A 13,731-nucleotide genomic window follows, 5' to 3' on the forward strand; every position below is an offset into this window, starting at 1 on the left:
TCTCATTTGATCTTTACAACAACCCTGGGAGGTAGGTTCTGTTATTATCTTCATTTTAGAGATGAGGAAACTGAGGCAGGCAAAATTAAGTGGTTTGCCCAGAGTTACACAGCTGGCAAGCATGTGAGACTGGATTGGAATTCCCATCTTCCTAACTCCAAGCCCAGTGCTCTAGTCACTGACCCAATCACCAAGCTTCAAACTTCAGACTCTATTTTGACACTTCCTTCTTGCTTACCACCCCACCCCCCATATCCAATAGATTACCAAATCATAGAAGTGGACTTTCTGCAATATCCATCACATCTGTTCCCTCCCCTTCACTCTCACTGCCACACCTTCACGTGTGAAGGCTCATGCCTTCTCCTTCTCACCTGGACTATGCAGACCTAACTGGGCTCTCAATGCCTGAAAGCTCATTAATCTAGACCAGGAAGAGATTTCAGACACCATCTAGTTCAACCCTCTCATTTTACAGATGAAGAAACTGAGGGAAAGAGGTTAAGTAATTTGCCCAAGATCTCACCAGTTAGTTCTTGGCAGAAACGGGATTTGAACGAGATTTAAACTCGTTCTGAACCCAACCCACTTCCCATTTTACCATGTATAATGCAGTGTTTCCATCTCCAGTCCATCCTTCACACAGCTGCCTGAGTAATCCTGGTAAGGCATAGCTCCAATAATGCCATTTCCATACTCAATTAGCCAAAGAAAGTGAAAATGCCTGATCCTGGCATTCAAGGCCCTCTACAACCTGGTTCCAAGCTACTTGTCTAGTTTTATCTCTAACTGTACCCTTTTGGTTGCAGCCAAAATAAACCCATTCCCCTATTTTCTCCTTGTCTTCCTCTTTCTTAGGTCCCTTGAGCACATCATCCCCTATGTCTGGAATGGATTCCATCCACCATGAAGAATCAGCATGACATAATGGAGAGGGCATTGACTTTGGAATCAAGGGAATGATGGTTCAAATCCCCCTCAGACACTTAATAGTTGTGTGATCTTGGACAACCCAATTAATCTCTCTGTGCCTGAGTTCCTCATTTGTCAAATGCTGGGGTTGGACTTGATGACTTCTAAAATCCCTTGCAGCTCTAAATCTATTATTCTATGATCTATGTCCATTAATGTCCTTCCCTTCCTTCAGGTTTCATCTACTTCCTCTAAGAAGCTTTCCCAGGTTAAAGTGATTTTTCCCTCAAGTTTCTCACCACCTTTCTGGGACCTCTCCTTCACACTTGTCTCATTGTCTCAACTACCTTGTCATTTGGCTACTTTTTCCTTTCTCCTATTAGACTATAAGCTCCTTAAGGATATAACCTGTTCTGCATCTATCTATAGGGGTCTTTATCCCAACTCCTATTGATGAGTCCAGTCCTCAGAGCATAGCTATTATAACTTTCCTAAGGGTTCTAGAGGTGGTCCAGAGGGGTTGGAGTATCTTTCTAATGCTATCATCTCAAGCTCCCATTCCGCTGTGTTTTCCCAATGATTATCAGTTGATCAGTCAGCCAGACATAATCAGCTTTTGTTGTTCTTGTTGTTGTTCAGTTCCATGCAACACTTTGTCACCCCATTTGGGATTTTCTTGGCAATGATGCTGGAGTGGTTTGTCATTTCTTTCTCCAGCTCATTTTGCAGATGAAGTAACTGAGGCAAGCACAGCTAAGTGTCTTGCTTAAGGTCACATAGCTAGTAAATGACTGAGGCTAGATTTGAACTCAGGAAGATGAGTCTTCCTGACTTCAGACCTGGCATTCTATCCACTGTGCCACCTAGCTGCCCCATCAGCTTTTAGAAAGGGATATTTACTATGTATAGTTAGTACAAACATCTCTCGACAATCCCACCCCCCAAAAATGTCCATGATACACTTTCCCTTCAGTATGTGCATAGTCTACCAGGGGTGGGGAACCTGCAACCTCGAGGCCGCATGTGGCCCTCTAGGTCCTCAAGTGAGGCGAGGGCCACATGTGGCCTCGAGGCTGCAGGCTCCCCACCCCTAGTCTAGGCTAAAGTGGATTCCAGCTTAGAGAGTACATGTGGCAAAGGAGTAGCTCCCAGATCCTAGTTGCTGGATAGCCATTTCTCCCCTTGGTAGGGTATTCAAGAAGCTCCCCTTAGGTGTGGCATAGCTTCTCTTCTTGGCTCCTTGTGGGAACATGAATCTGCCTTTCCACACAGCATTCAATCTGCTCTTGGCTTCCAGTGCAGACATTGCCACCAGCCAATGCTATCCCCTGGGGAATGATGCTAGGTCACTGACTGATGGGAAAATGTTAAGTCCAAGATTCTCCAGACACTTCAAATTTCACCGGCTCCTTCTCAGGCCAATGGGGTGTTTTTGAAAGGAAACCTAGGCTGAGGCCAATATCAACCTGGTCTCCTATTTTATGGAAGTCCCTCAGGGCATGATTGAGTTTCCTTAGAGAATCTGAACATTCTTCCTGTCAACATTTCTCCAATTCATCCAAGGAATTTTCATACTTAATTGAAAGTCTGATTGATTGACTTAGGTCTGTTCTCACCTGATATGTTTCAGAGCAGTGGCACAATATCACTTACTTTAAATGAGAGTGGGTGATTTGATTTACTCAGTCAATTCCCACCCTTACATATAATATCTCACACACACACACACACAGAGACACACACACACCCATATATATTCACATCCCTTCTAGCCATCAACCTCAGGCATCTTGCCATCTACTTTGCCAATGTCTCCACCCCTTTCCCGAACTGGAACAGCTCAAATTTTGGAACAGACCAAATTTCCGATGATCCTCCGTCCTCCTTCACCAACCCTCCTTTCCCAGATTTCCTGTTAATCCTTTTGGCTTTGAGACTCTTGCCTGGGAATAAGCTGTCCTGGTTGGTGGGTGAGTTGAGGGCAAACTCGTCAAACTCACTACTACCACCAGTTCCCCAAGGGCAGCTTGATATCAGCCTTGCTCTTGCACATGTAATCTGATATCTACCCTCTCACTTTACACCTCTCATTCTGGGAATAATAATCAATTCCACACTAGTGTTGTTTCTGGAAACATTGAGTCATGAGCCCTTTGGCTCTGCTGACTTTCCTAATGACCTCCGGACCAAAAGTGTCTTCATCGGACACCACTGTCCTCTCTGTGTTGTTTTCCTTTGAGAATGTAATCTCCCTGAGATAAGGGACTATCTCACTTTGGGTCTCCAGATGGTACAATCAATCAAGCCCTCACTCTAGAGTCAGGAAGACCTGAGTTCAAATCCAGCCTCAGACACATACTAGTTGAATGACCCCGCAAGTTACTTAACTTCTGTTTCCTTCAGTTTTCTAATCTATAAAATGGAGATAACAACAGTACCTACCTCCCCGTGTTGTTAATGATGATCAAATGAGATAATATTGTAAAGTGCTCAGGATGATGCCTCCCACACAGTAAGTGCTATATATATGTTAGTTGTTAGTATTAATAGTGTTATTATTATTATTATAATTATTACTGTATTGTTACACTTCAGGCATCTATCTGCCTGGCACACACTAGGTTTCTAATAATGAGTTTTCTTTTTCATTCACACATGCATTCATTATAATTCCCCCCACCCCAGCATCACATAGTATGTGTTTAATACGTGTTTGTCGCAAGGATGAATCTTATTCATCTTTAGCACAGACTTATCTCTGAGCCTAAGCCAGCATTGTTGATTTTTTTTTCCATTTAATGAATTCATCGTTTGGTGTGTGTTTATTATTCTTTAAAGTTCAACTTTAGCGAGATGTGAATGTGAATTTTATCTGTGGCTTAAGAAATAAGTGTGTGATGACAAACCTGAAGGTACCAAGAAAAAATCTCATTATCAGCCTTGACTCCTACCCTTCCCCTCCTTCCCCCCTCCCACCCAAGGTGAGAATAGTCCCCATGTGATTAATAGCACACAACGGGCTCCTTATTCTTCTCCTCCTCTTGTAACCTTATCAACTCCTGCCTAGTAAGCTGGGTTATTTACCTGATGTAGGAAATCAGTACAAATGGACTTTATGTAACTTTTCTGCTGTCGGGAAAGGGAACATTCAGCTTCCTCGAGAGTCGTTTACGTGATAGATTCTGCCAGTGAAAGGAAACAAAGGTTTTTGTTTGTGCTGGGCCTGGGGGCCTTTTCCTGTCCCCAGCTGGCTTTGTCAGCCCATGGTGCACACTTCCCCCGTCACTTCCATCTCTCTTCTCTACTTGGAATCTATTGTGCAAGGCAGAATAGGGCTCCCACCATTTCCCTAGGTGACCATTCAGCAACCAGTAACTTAACTCGTTATTGCCAAACCCAGAGCAGTAATCATTCCATAAAGCGTTACTGGTTAGCCCTAATGCACCAGGGGGAGGCTCTATCCATTGCATTAGCCTGTTCCCTTCTCCCTCCTCCTCCCCCCCTCCCAATCCAATCCAGCTCTAATGGGCCAGTGGAGGCTGTTGCTGGGATTGAGACAGAGCTCCAAAGGAATGCTCAGTTTCAGCTAATTGCATAGGGCCCACTGTGGCCTTTACATTAAAGCCTGGGAAAGGATGGGCAGAGAGCAGAGTATGACTAAGGCAGGATGAACAGGGTTTTGTCCTGGAGGTAGAGAAGATAGAATGTTCTCTGCACACACCTCTGGATTGCTATCCCCATGCCTCATAGTCGTCCCCCACCCTGCACAGCATGGCACACCCCTGAGTGACCCCACCCATCTACTTCATATCATGGAGTCCTTCCCTACTCACAGGCCCCCACCTGCTGCTTCCCATTGCTCTCCTGGGCCTCGAGGGCCAACCTTGTCCTAGAGTGAGGGTGGGAGGGGGTGAGGGAAGGCAAGAAAGGAAGGTTGGTGAGAGTCAGGGTTAATCAGTCATTTTGTGAAGACTAGGGCCTGACTTTCTGGGAGACAAGCTATTCTTTCCTGAAGTGAGACTGTACATAAGGAAAACTGTCTTTTGTGCCTACCCATCCCCCTTCCTTTCAACTGAATTTGTCCTTGACTTCAGAATATCTGGCTATGGCTATGGCTGAGACATTTCCTAGAATCTCCTCTGTCTCCTCTGCTATGACCTCAGCTGTCTAGTGCCTGGGGTAGCTCTGCCTCCCCAGAGCAAAGCTTTGGACTCCTGGATCCCTTTCAGAATCAAAACAGCAGCTATGCACTTGTGGCTACCCTATCTACTTCCCTACCTCCCTTCCATCCTCATAGAGATTCTTCTTCTAACACAGGCAGCACTGTGCCTTAGAAAGGAAAATGGACTGAGAGTTGGAAGACTTAGATTCAACTCTCAAGTTCAACATTTCCTAGCTGTCACTTCCCTGGGAAAGTCATTTCACTGAACCTCAGTTTACTGATCTGTTAATTGGAAAGTATAATACTAATAAGTACTAACTTCATAAGGGTGCTATCAGGAAAGTGCTTGAAAATGGTAAAGCTCTATTAAGTGGGGCAATTATTTCTTCTTTCCCTCCTCCTTGCTTTTCTTTTTCCCTCGGCTTAATTCAACTGAACATATATTAAATGCCTATTGTATTCAAAGTTCTTCCCTCCTTCCTTTTTTTACATTCCTCTTTCTTATTGTATGGAGGACTGGTCAATGAAAGCCTAGCCCTTTGGAGTATGTATAGAGACTTTGGCAGGATGCAACCCCACGCACTGGAATTTAGGAGCATGCGCAGGTATTCTATGACCGTGTCTGGTCCTCTTCCTATGTGAATTTTTCTATTGTCTGCTGAGTTGGTACTGGGTGTGCAGACAAAAGAATCCCTTAGGGACAACTCAGCCTTTTTCTAGCCTAGTTGAGTTTGAGTGAGAACATAAGCTTCCAGGTGGGGAGAGAGAATCATTTGCCTATGCTTCTCATCTTGGTTGGCATGAAGCCCTGAGCATGTGCCCTGCTGTTCCTTCTGTTTCTGGGTGTGTGTGTGTGTGTGTGTGTGTGTGTGTGTGTGTGTGTGTGTGTGTGTATGAATGTATGTATGTGTATACATGTGTATGCATGTATGCATGCATATGTGTGTGTGTGTGTGTGTATATATATATTTCCTGCCTTAGGTATTGGAGACAAAATTACCTGAAATCCAGGGACCTATTGTTGTGCAAACCATGAGATCAAGAGTGAATTGGGTTTAAGGTTTGGTCTTTCAGAAAGAAATCCAGTGGAGAAAGTGAGGGTGATGACTGCATAGCCTTCCCTCACTCAAATCAAAGTCAATTGCAAGTCATGTCATCATCTCTCTGATATCAAGGTCCTCTTTGAGAATGAGGACACACACACACCATACACACCTGAAATCCAAAAGGTCAAAGGACCAGACATCTAGGAATGCTAGTCTATGCCTGAGCTGCCCACAGCTTATTCATGTGAGGCACCAGTGCTGCCCTGAGGAGTGAACTGTGGGATCCGTCCTATCAATGAAGAGTACCCAGCAGCTGAGGCATTGGCTTCTATAAACAAGGGAGTCACTTCATCCATCAACTGGACTATGAATTTGATGAAGTGAATGCTATCAAGCAACCCCTTTAAGTCTGATCTCACTCTCACCAGGGACAAAGGTGGTATAGGAGAGACTATGCCTCCAGTTGGGGGGGGGGGGCCAAGGGTAAGTGTTTTTGTGCTTCTGTTCTTCCTCTCTCTTCTCAGTAAAAATCCTTTTGAAAAATGCTAATATATATTATCTCATTGAATGATACTGGGACCTTAATTACTGGTGAGGGACATTAAGGAGAGCAAACTAATGGGGGCTCAAGTTGATGGCATTAGAGAAACACACCCCAACCTCTCAGGGGTACCCCTATAACCCCAGGAAGAAGGAAATAGTTTGCCTTGCTCTGGAGAACCCAACTCATCAGTGCTAATGGAAGTGGGATAAGTTTATCTGAGCTACACTATCCTTCTGCCTCCTTTCTTAATGTAGAGCTCTCTTAAAACAGCAGTCTTTAATTATGTGTTTGGACATAAATTACAAATCCTCCTTCAAGTTATTATGAAAAAGAGGTTAAGGGGGTAGGGAGGTGGGTCAATGGACCAGAAAAGAAAAATCCTCTTGTCTGTAGCTTTTGACCCAATGCAAAGAAAGGACAAAGTGTCTGGAACCTGGTGTTCTATGGACAGTCAGGAGCTCAGTTCCAGGTGCTTGCAGCCCTCTGTTTGCCCTAAGCTTTGTATTTAGAGATAAATGAACATAATTGGTTTCTCTCTGACTGCATCTCCTTGGCTGTAAAGAATTGGCCCCCTAAAGCCCTATTCAGTGTGTCAAAGGGCCTCCTTTACTATTCTTGGTATTCTCTGACAGGCCAGCAATTTATGAAGACTAGGCACTGAGTCCTGAGGGCTGCTCCAGCTTCTACACCACCCAGAGGCAATATCCAGGGTTCCACCCACTCACCCCCCCCACACACACACACTTAATTCATTTTCATGAGGAAACAGTCAAAGTGAATCAGAAGCAGCAGACATTTAGGCTGGATTATAGGAAGAATCTTGAGGGCTGCTGATCAGCAGAATGAGCAACTGAGAGATTGTAGAATCTTTTCCTCTGAAGGTCTGAAAAAGTCAAGGAGGTTCATTATCCCTGGGTAAAAGATCGGCAGAGGTGATAGTCACATTGTCTTCTGCCCTGGTCAGACTACTCCTTGAGTATTGTGGCTTCTGAGTCATAGGCTGGCCAGACTGGCATTCCCTTGCTTGGCTCCTCGCTTCTAGCTTCCCTGCCAATATTGGCCTAATCCCTAAAGTGTGCCTATTCCATTCTTCCTTGCCCCTCCTATTTTACTCACTGATGGCAAGAACTACCACCATTTTGCTTTTGTATTCTCAGGACCTAGAACAGCACCTGGCCCAATAGGCATTCTGTCAATGCTTGTTCCCTGAAACTATTCTATCCAAACCAACCAGTGATTGCTAAATTGCCAGATATAATCATCTTTGTTGTTGTTGTTCTCTCTTTATCAACTTCTCTACTGCATTTGACACAGTTGATGACCTTCTCCTTCTGAACACTCTCTCCTCTCTGGGCTTTTGTGGTGCTGTTCTCTCCTCGGCTGTCTCCTACCTGCAACTTGTAGACCTGCTCCTTCTCACTCTTCTTTACCGATTCATTATCCATATCATGCCCTGTAACTGTATACGTTCCTCCAATGCACTGTCCTAAGCCCCTTAGCTACTCTTTTTGGTGACCTCATCAGCATCCATGGATGTAATTTTCATTTCTATGCAAATGACTCACATAACGACTCACAGGCATATCCAGCCTCAGTTTCTCCCCTGAGCTTCTATCTCATATTAAAAATTTCCTATTAGACATTTCACACTGGACATCCTTGAGACAGTTCAAACTCAATATAGCCAATGTAAAGCTCATTAACCCTTCCCCTCTTCCAAACATCTCTACTTCCATCAAAGATCACCATTCTTCTAGTCTCTGAGGTTGTAACCTCAGTGTCATCCTCAATTCCTCACTCTCCCAGCCCCACAAATCCAATCTATTGTCAAATCTTCTTCCCCAGCGTCTCTCACATCCAACCTTTCTCTCTGTTCATACAAAATAACCACTTTAGTCTAGGCCTTCATCATCTTCCGACTAGATTATTGCAACAGCCTACGACTCAGTTTTCCTGCCTCACATCTCTTCCCACTTCACTCCATCCTCTATACTGTCGCCAAAGTGATTTTGCTTAAGCACAGATGTGACCATGTCATTCTTCTACATGATAAATTTCATGACTCCCTGTCACCTCCAGGATTACATATAACCTACTGTCATCAGCTTTTTCAACCCTACACAACCTTACCCCCGATCTATCTGTTCTGCTGTCCCCAATCCATCCTTCCTTCTGTTTGTCACACACTTGCTTTTGTACTAATTATTGCCAAGTCTGGAGTGTTCTCCCTTCTCACCTCCATCTCATAAAACCCCTCCATCACTTCATACAATCAAGCAACAAGAAGCCTTTCCTGGTCTCCCTAACTCCCCCAACTTCCATGTATTTAATGACTTTGTATTTGTTGATTTATTCTCATTATATTTCATACACACATTTCATACACATGTATGTATGTACATATGTATGGATGCATATGTACATTCTTGTTGCCCTCTCAGAAGATAAGGTTCTTGAAATTATTTCATTTGTATCTCTAGCACCAGACATGATACCAGGAACAAAGTAGGTGATCAATAAATGATTATTCATTGGTTGGTTGATTAACTAAATTGTGCCCGGTACCAGCAGTCAAACTGGTTCAACTCAATAAGCAATTGTTAAATATTTGCTATGAACCTGGCACCTTTCCAGGTGTTAGGGTTTTAAAAACAAAAACCAAGCAATCTCTGCCCTTAAGGAACTTACACTCATACCTCAGGGATGGGACAGTGGATAGAGTGCTAAGCATGGAGTCAGGAAGATACCTGAGTTCAAATCCAGCCTCAGACACTTACTAGCTATATGACCTTCAGCAAGCTTAACCTCTGCTTGCCTCAGTTTCCTCAGTAGTAAAATGGGGATGATAATAATAGCACCTACCTTGCAGGGGTAAGGTTGTTGTGAGGATCAAATGAGATAATATTTTTCAAAGGGTTTAGCATTGTGCCTGGCACATCTTTCCTCTTTCTATAGTGGCTAGCACATATTAGTCAACTCAGAATGCTTGTTAATTGACTGACTTATTGGCCATGACCTACTAGCAAAAGTTAGAAGAACTATAGAAGAAGAAAGAAAATGGAAAATCACATAGCCATCTTAAAGGATTTGAAGGGCTGCCATGGAGAAAAGGGAATGGACTTGTTCTGCTTAGCCTTAGGAAGCACAACAATGGGTAGAAGTTAAGGGAGGCAGATTTTAGTGCAATGTAAAGAAAAATATAAAAAAAATATTAAGAGATGTAAAGAAAAACTTCCCAACAATTAGAACTGTTCAAAAGTAGAATAGTCTTCACCATCACGTAGTGAGCTGAGTCTAGTTACCACTTGTCAGGGATGGAATAGAAGGGATTCCTGCCCGGGTACAGGTTGGACTAAGTTATCTCTGCTTTTCTAGCTTTAACATTCTCTGATTCTCTGACCTCTCAAGCATCTTTCTAGCTTTTGTCCCAATAACTCTACCGTATTGTTTGGAAGGAAAATAGAGTCATATGAGGTCCTTCTTCCACTCAGTGAAATACATCATGATCCTCTGAAGATGGGGGCATGACTTCTGAAAGCTTGGATGAAGTAGATAGAAAAAGAATTCTTCAGTGCTGCCACCAACCACAGCCAGCCTTGGAACTGAGACTAAAGCTGGCCATTAGTCGTAATTTGTGTTGGTTGCGTATAACACAATCTTTGCTCTGCCTGGAGTGTAATTCATCATGTTAGGGGGAAAGCAAACAACAGAGCTTGGAGGGAAATCAGAGAAAAGTGATGAGTAATGAGTATTACAAGCCGGTCCTTGGACAGGATTCAGGTGCTTCCAGCATTCAGGAAATCTGAGAACACCATGCCTTCTCCACCTCCCTCCAACACCTCTTCTCTCCTAAGGATTTTTAGGGGACAGATCAGGAGGTGCCCCAGTGTTGGGGTTCCCGTTGATTAACAACCACAGGAGCTTTTCTCCCTGACTTCAATATAGCCCCTGAAACTGAGAGAAAGCAACAGACACAGAAATGGGAGAGAGGTCAAAAGGGAGAGAGAGAGAGAGAGAGAGAGAGAGAGAGAGAGAGAGAGAGAGAGAGAGAGAGAGAGAGAGAGAGAGAGAGAGAGAGAGAGAGAGAGAGAGAGAGAGAGAGAGAAGGGCCTCTTTTGCAGTGTTTTACAGTGTTCTAGGCAGTTCTAGCCAGTATTCTATGCTGGGGTAGTGTAGTAAGAGAGGACTTTAAACTCAGCACCCAGATATTTTCCTCCAGGACAGAGGAACTGCTCAGAATCCTAGCTTCCTCAGGATTGTCCGAAGGACAATGCCACAACTATCATACTGCTGATATATAAGAACTCAGGAGGGTGAGGGTATATGAGACAGATACCCCATTTGCAACATCTGCTATTTTCTTTCATTGTATATTTCTAATTCTATGCTGACTTTCTTGACAGCAACTTCAGCTTGAGAACTCCTTTTCCTTCCCCCTGCCAAGACTTTTTGGTTTGACTACATGGTAAACTCTGATTTAACTAGCAATGATTGCACCCCAGTGGCTGGCAAATGTTAGGCCCCATCTCCTCCCCAGGGACCATGATATTGTCCTCCCTCCCCTGCTTTTACCCTAAACAGCAATCTTTCCAAGACCTATCCTCTGTGACAGGGTCTCAGATATTCTGCTGAGGTGCCTGGTCAGAGAGATTGGGGAAGATGAGGAAAGTTGGCAGGAGTACCCAGAAGATAGAATTATAGATCACAGAGTTAAATAGTCCTGAAAATGTGAACCCTGCAGGTCAAAACTTGTAGGATTTCAAATATCTGAGTGGTCAAAATAATGGCCCAGAAGTGGGCACCTCTGGAATTCATAAATAGGCATGGGCACAAGGGTTCAGTGTGTCTCTGATTTCTTCACTTCACTCTATACCTCTACATTCAGAGTGTGTCCAATCAATCAATCAATGAAGTAATCAACAAGCATTTATTAGCCACTTGTTATGTACTAGGCACTGTGGTAGGCATTGGGGATTTGAAGACAAAAGTGAGGCAGTCCTTGCCCTCAAAAAGTTTATATTCTAATGGGGGAGATAGCATGAATGCATACAAATATATACAGAACATATGCAAAATCGACATATTTTAGCTCTGGGATTGAGGGCATTAGCCTCTGTAGGCACTGAGAAAGGCTTCATATAGAAGATGGCACTTGAATTGAATGTTGGAGGAAACCAGGGCTTCCAGGAAGTGTCAGAGAGGAGAGAGCACATTCCAAGAATGGGGAATAGCCATTGCAAACCAAGGCAGAAAAATCAGTCTCCCCATTTTTAAATGTTGTGGATTCATTGATCTCCTCTGATGCTCATGTTTCAACAACTGCTCTCTGTTGTTTTCTGCTGGACAGTTTCCACTGAGCTGCTTCTGTTGTGTGTCTTCACCCTCTTGGGCATTCCACTAAGCTGCTTCTGTTTTCTGCTGCCATCTTCTACTTCAACTGAAGTGTGGCTTCTTTGCTTAGCTTTTCAGCGATAGGTCTTGCTCCGAAAAGTTAACAGCTTCATAGTATCTTGAATTTAAAAGTCTCTTCCGGTTCTAAGTGTATGATCCTTAGAGGCTATGACTTCAGGTTACATCATCTCTTTTTGAGATCCAGACCCCAGTGAGTCATATCCCCCCAGTTAGCTAGAAAATGCCCCTGCCATTCAACACACACTCCTTCACTTCTCTCTTTCCCAGCTACATATTCCATAAATCCTCTATCTCCCTTCTTACCACTTTGCCATATTATTCAGTATGCCTTTATCTCCCTCAGTGTGAACCACCCCCATACTGGCTCATTAAGAGGTTCCTCTATTTGCCGCTCACTTATTCTCCCTGCCATCATATGTATGTTCAATACATCCTCTAGACCCCCTTACCCTATGTCAATCATACTTACATGCTTAATGTGGATGACCTTCTTGAGATAAGAGACTGTTTCATTTTTGTCTCTGTATCACAAGTACCTACTTGTAACATAGTAAGTACTTAATATATGCTTATTTGTTTGACTAATTGGGTAATTGCTTGACCCATACCTACAAAGACAATATTGTGCAGTCAAAGGACACTAAACATGGAATCAGGAAAGCCTAAGTTTAAAGCCTGCTTCTTACATGCTTACCAGCAGTACCGTCATGGATTTAACTTCACCTAGACATAACAAGGTGGAACACTGATAGAGTGTTGGACTTGGAGTCAGGAAGACTTGAGTTTGAATTCTGTCTCAGACACTGACTAGCTCTGAAACCCTGGAAAGTAGGTACTTAATAAATGTTCATTGACTGACTGGTTTATTGACTGGTTTATCTAGCATTTAAACCATACAGGACTGATCTAGCTAGCTTGGAAGACAAGATTTGGAAGAAGGAACAAAGACATTTAAATTCTACTGTTAAGCGATCCCCATGTGAAAAGTGGATATGGGAGGGGATATATGCTAAATTTTGTCCAATGCTATGAAAGTCTGGGTGCCAGCAGTTATACTAAGTATGCTGAGAGACAATGAAATCGATCTCCACGTCTCTCCACTCAAAGGCTGGTTTCCTTATTAAAGCTCTAGGTTCAAAAGTAGTCTAGCCGGTATGAATCTGGAATGTTCTCAGAAATTACCAAAAACTGTTGATAGAAAAAAGTCCCCATATACAACAAAATATTTGTAAAAGTACTTTTTTGTGACAGCAGACTTGGAAACAAAAGAGATACCCACCAGTTGAAAAATAACTAAATCAATTGTAGCACATGAATGCAATGGAATATTACTGCCCTGAAAAAAAAAACCACAACAAATATGATGAAAACAGAAAAACACGGACATATTTGCCTGATCTGATGAAGAATGAGGTAAGCAGAGCCAAGGAAACAATATACAAAATGACTATAACAGTGTAAAAGGAAATTACCCCTACAGAACAATGCAAAGTGAATGTTGCAAAATTACAAAGAATGCTGTCTCTCATGGTTTCTTCCACTGGACTGCTCCTGGGAGGGGGTGGGAGCGGGGGGAGGGGCAAAAAAGGAAGAACTTTGATATGGCCTTTGTTAAAAAGGGCCAAGCTGACAAATGCCAAGGTTGTCATGGGGGA

This window comes from Phascolarctos cinereus, unplaced genomic scaffold (genome assembly GCF_003287225.1).
Source record: "Phascolarctos cinereus isolate Bilbo 61053 unplaced genomic scaffold, phaCin_HiC Scaffold_726;HRSCAF=1367, whole genome shotgun sequence".
NCBI lineage: Eukaryota > Metazoa > Chordata > Mammalia > Diprotodontia > Phascolarctidae > Phascolarctos > Phascolarctos cinereus.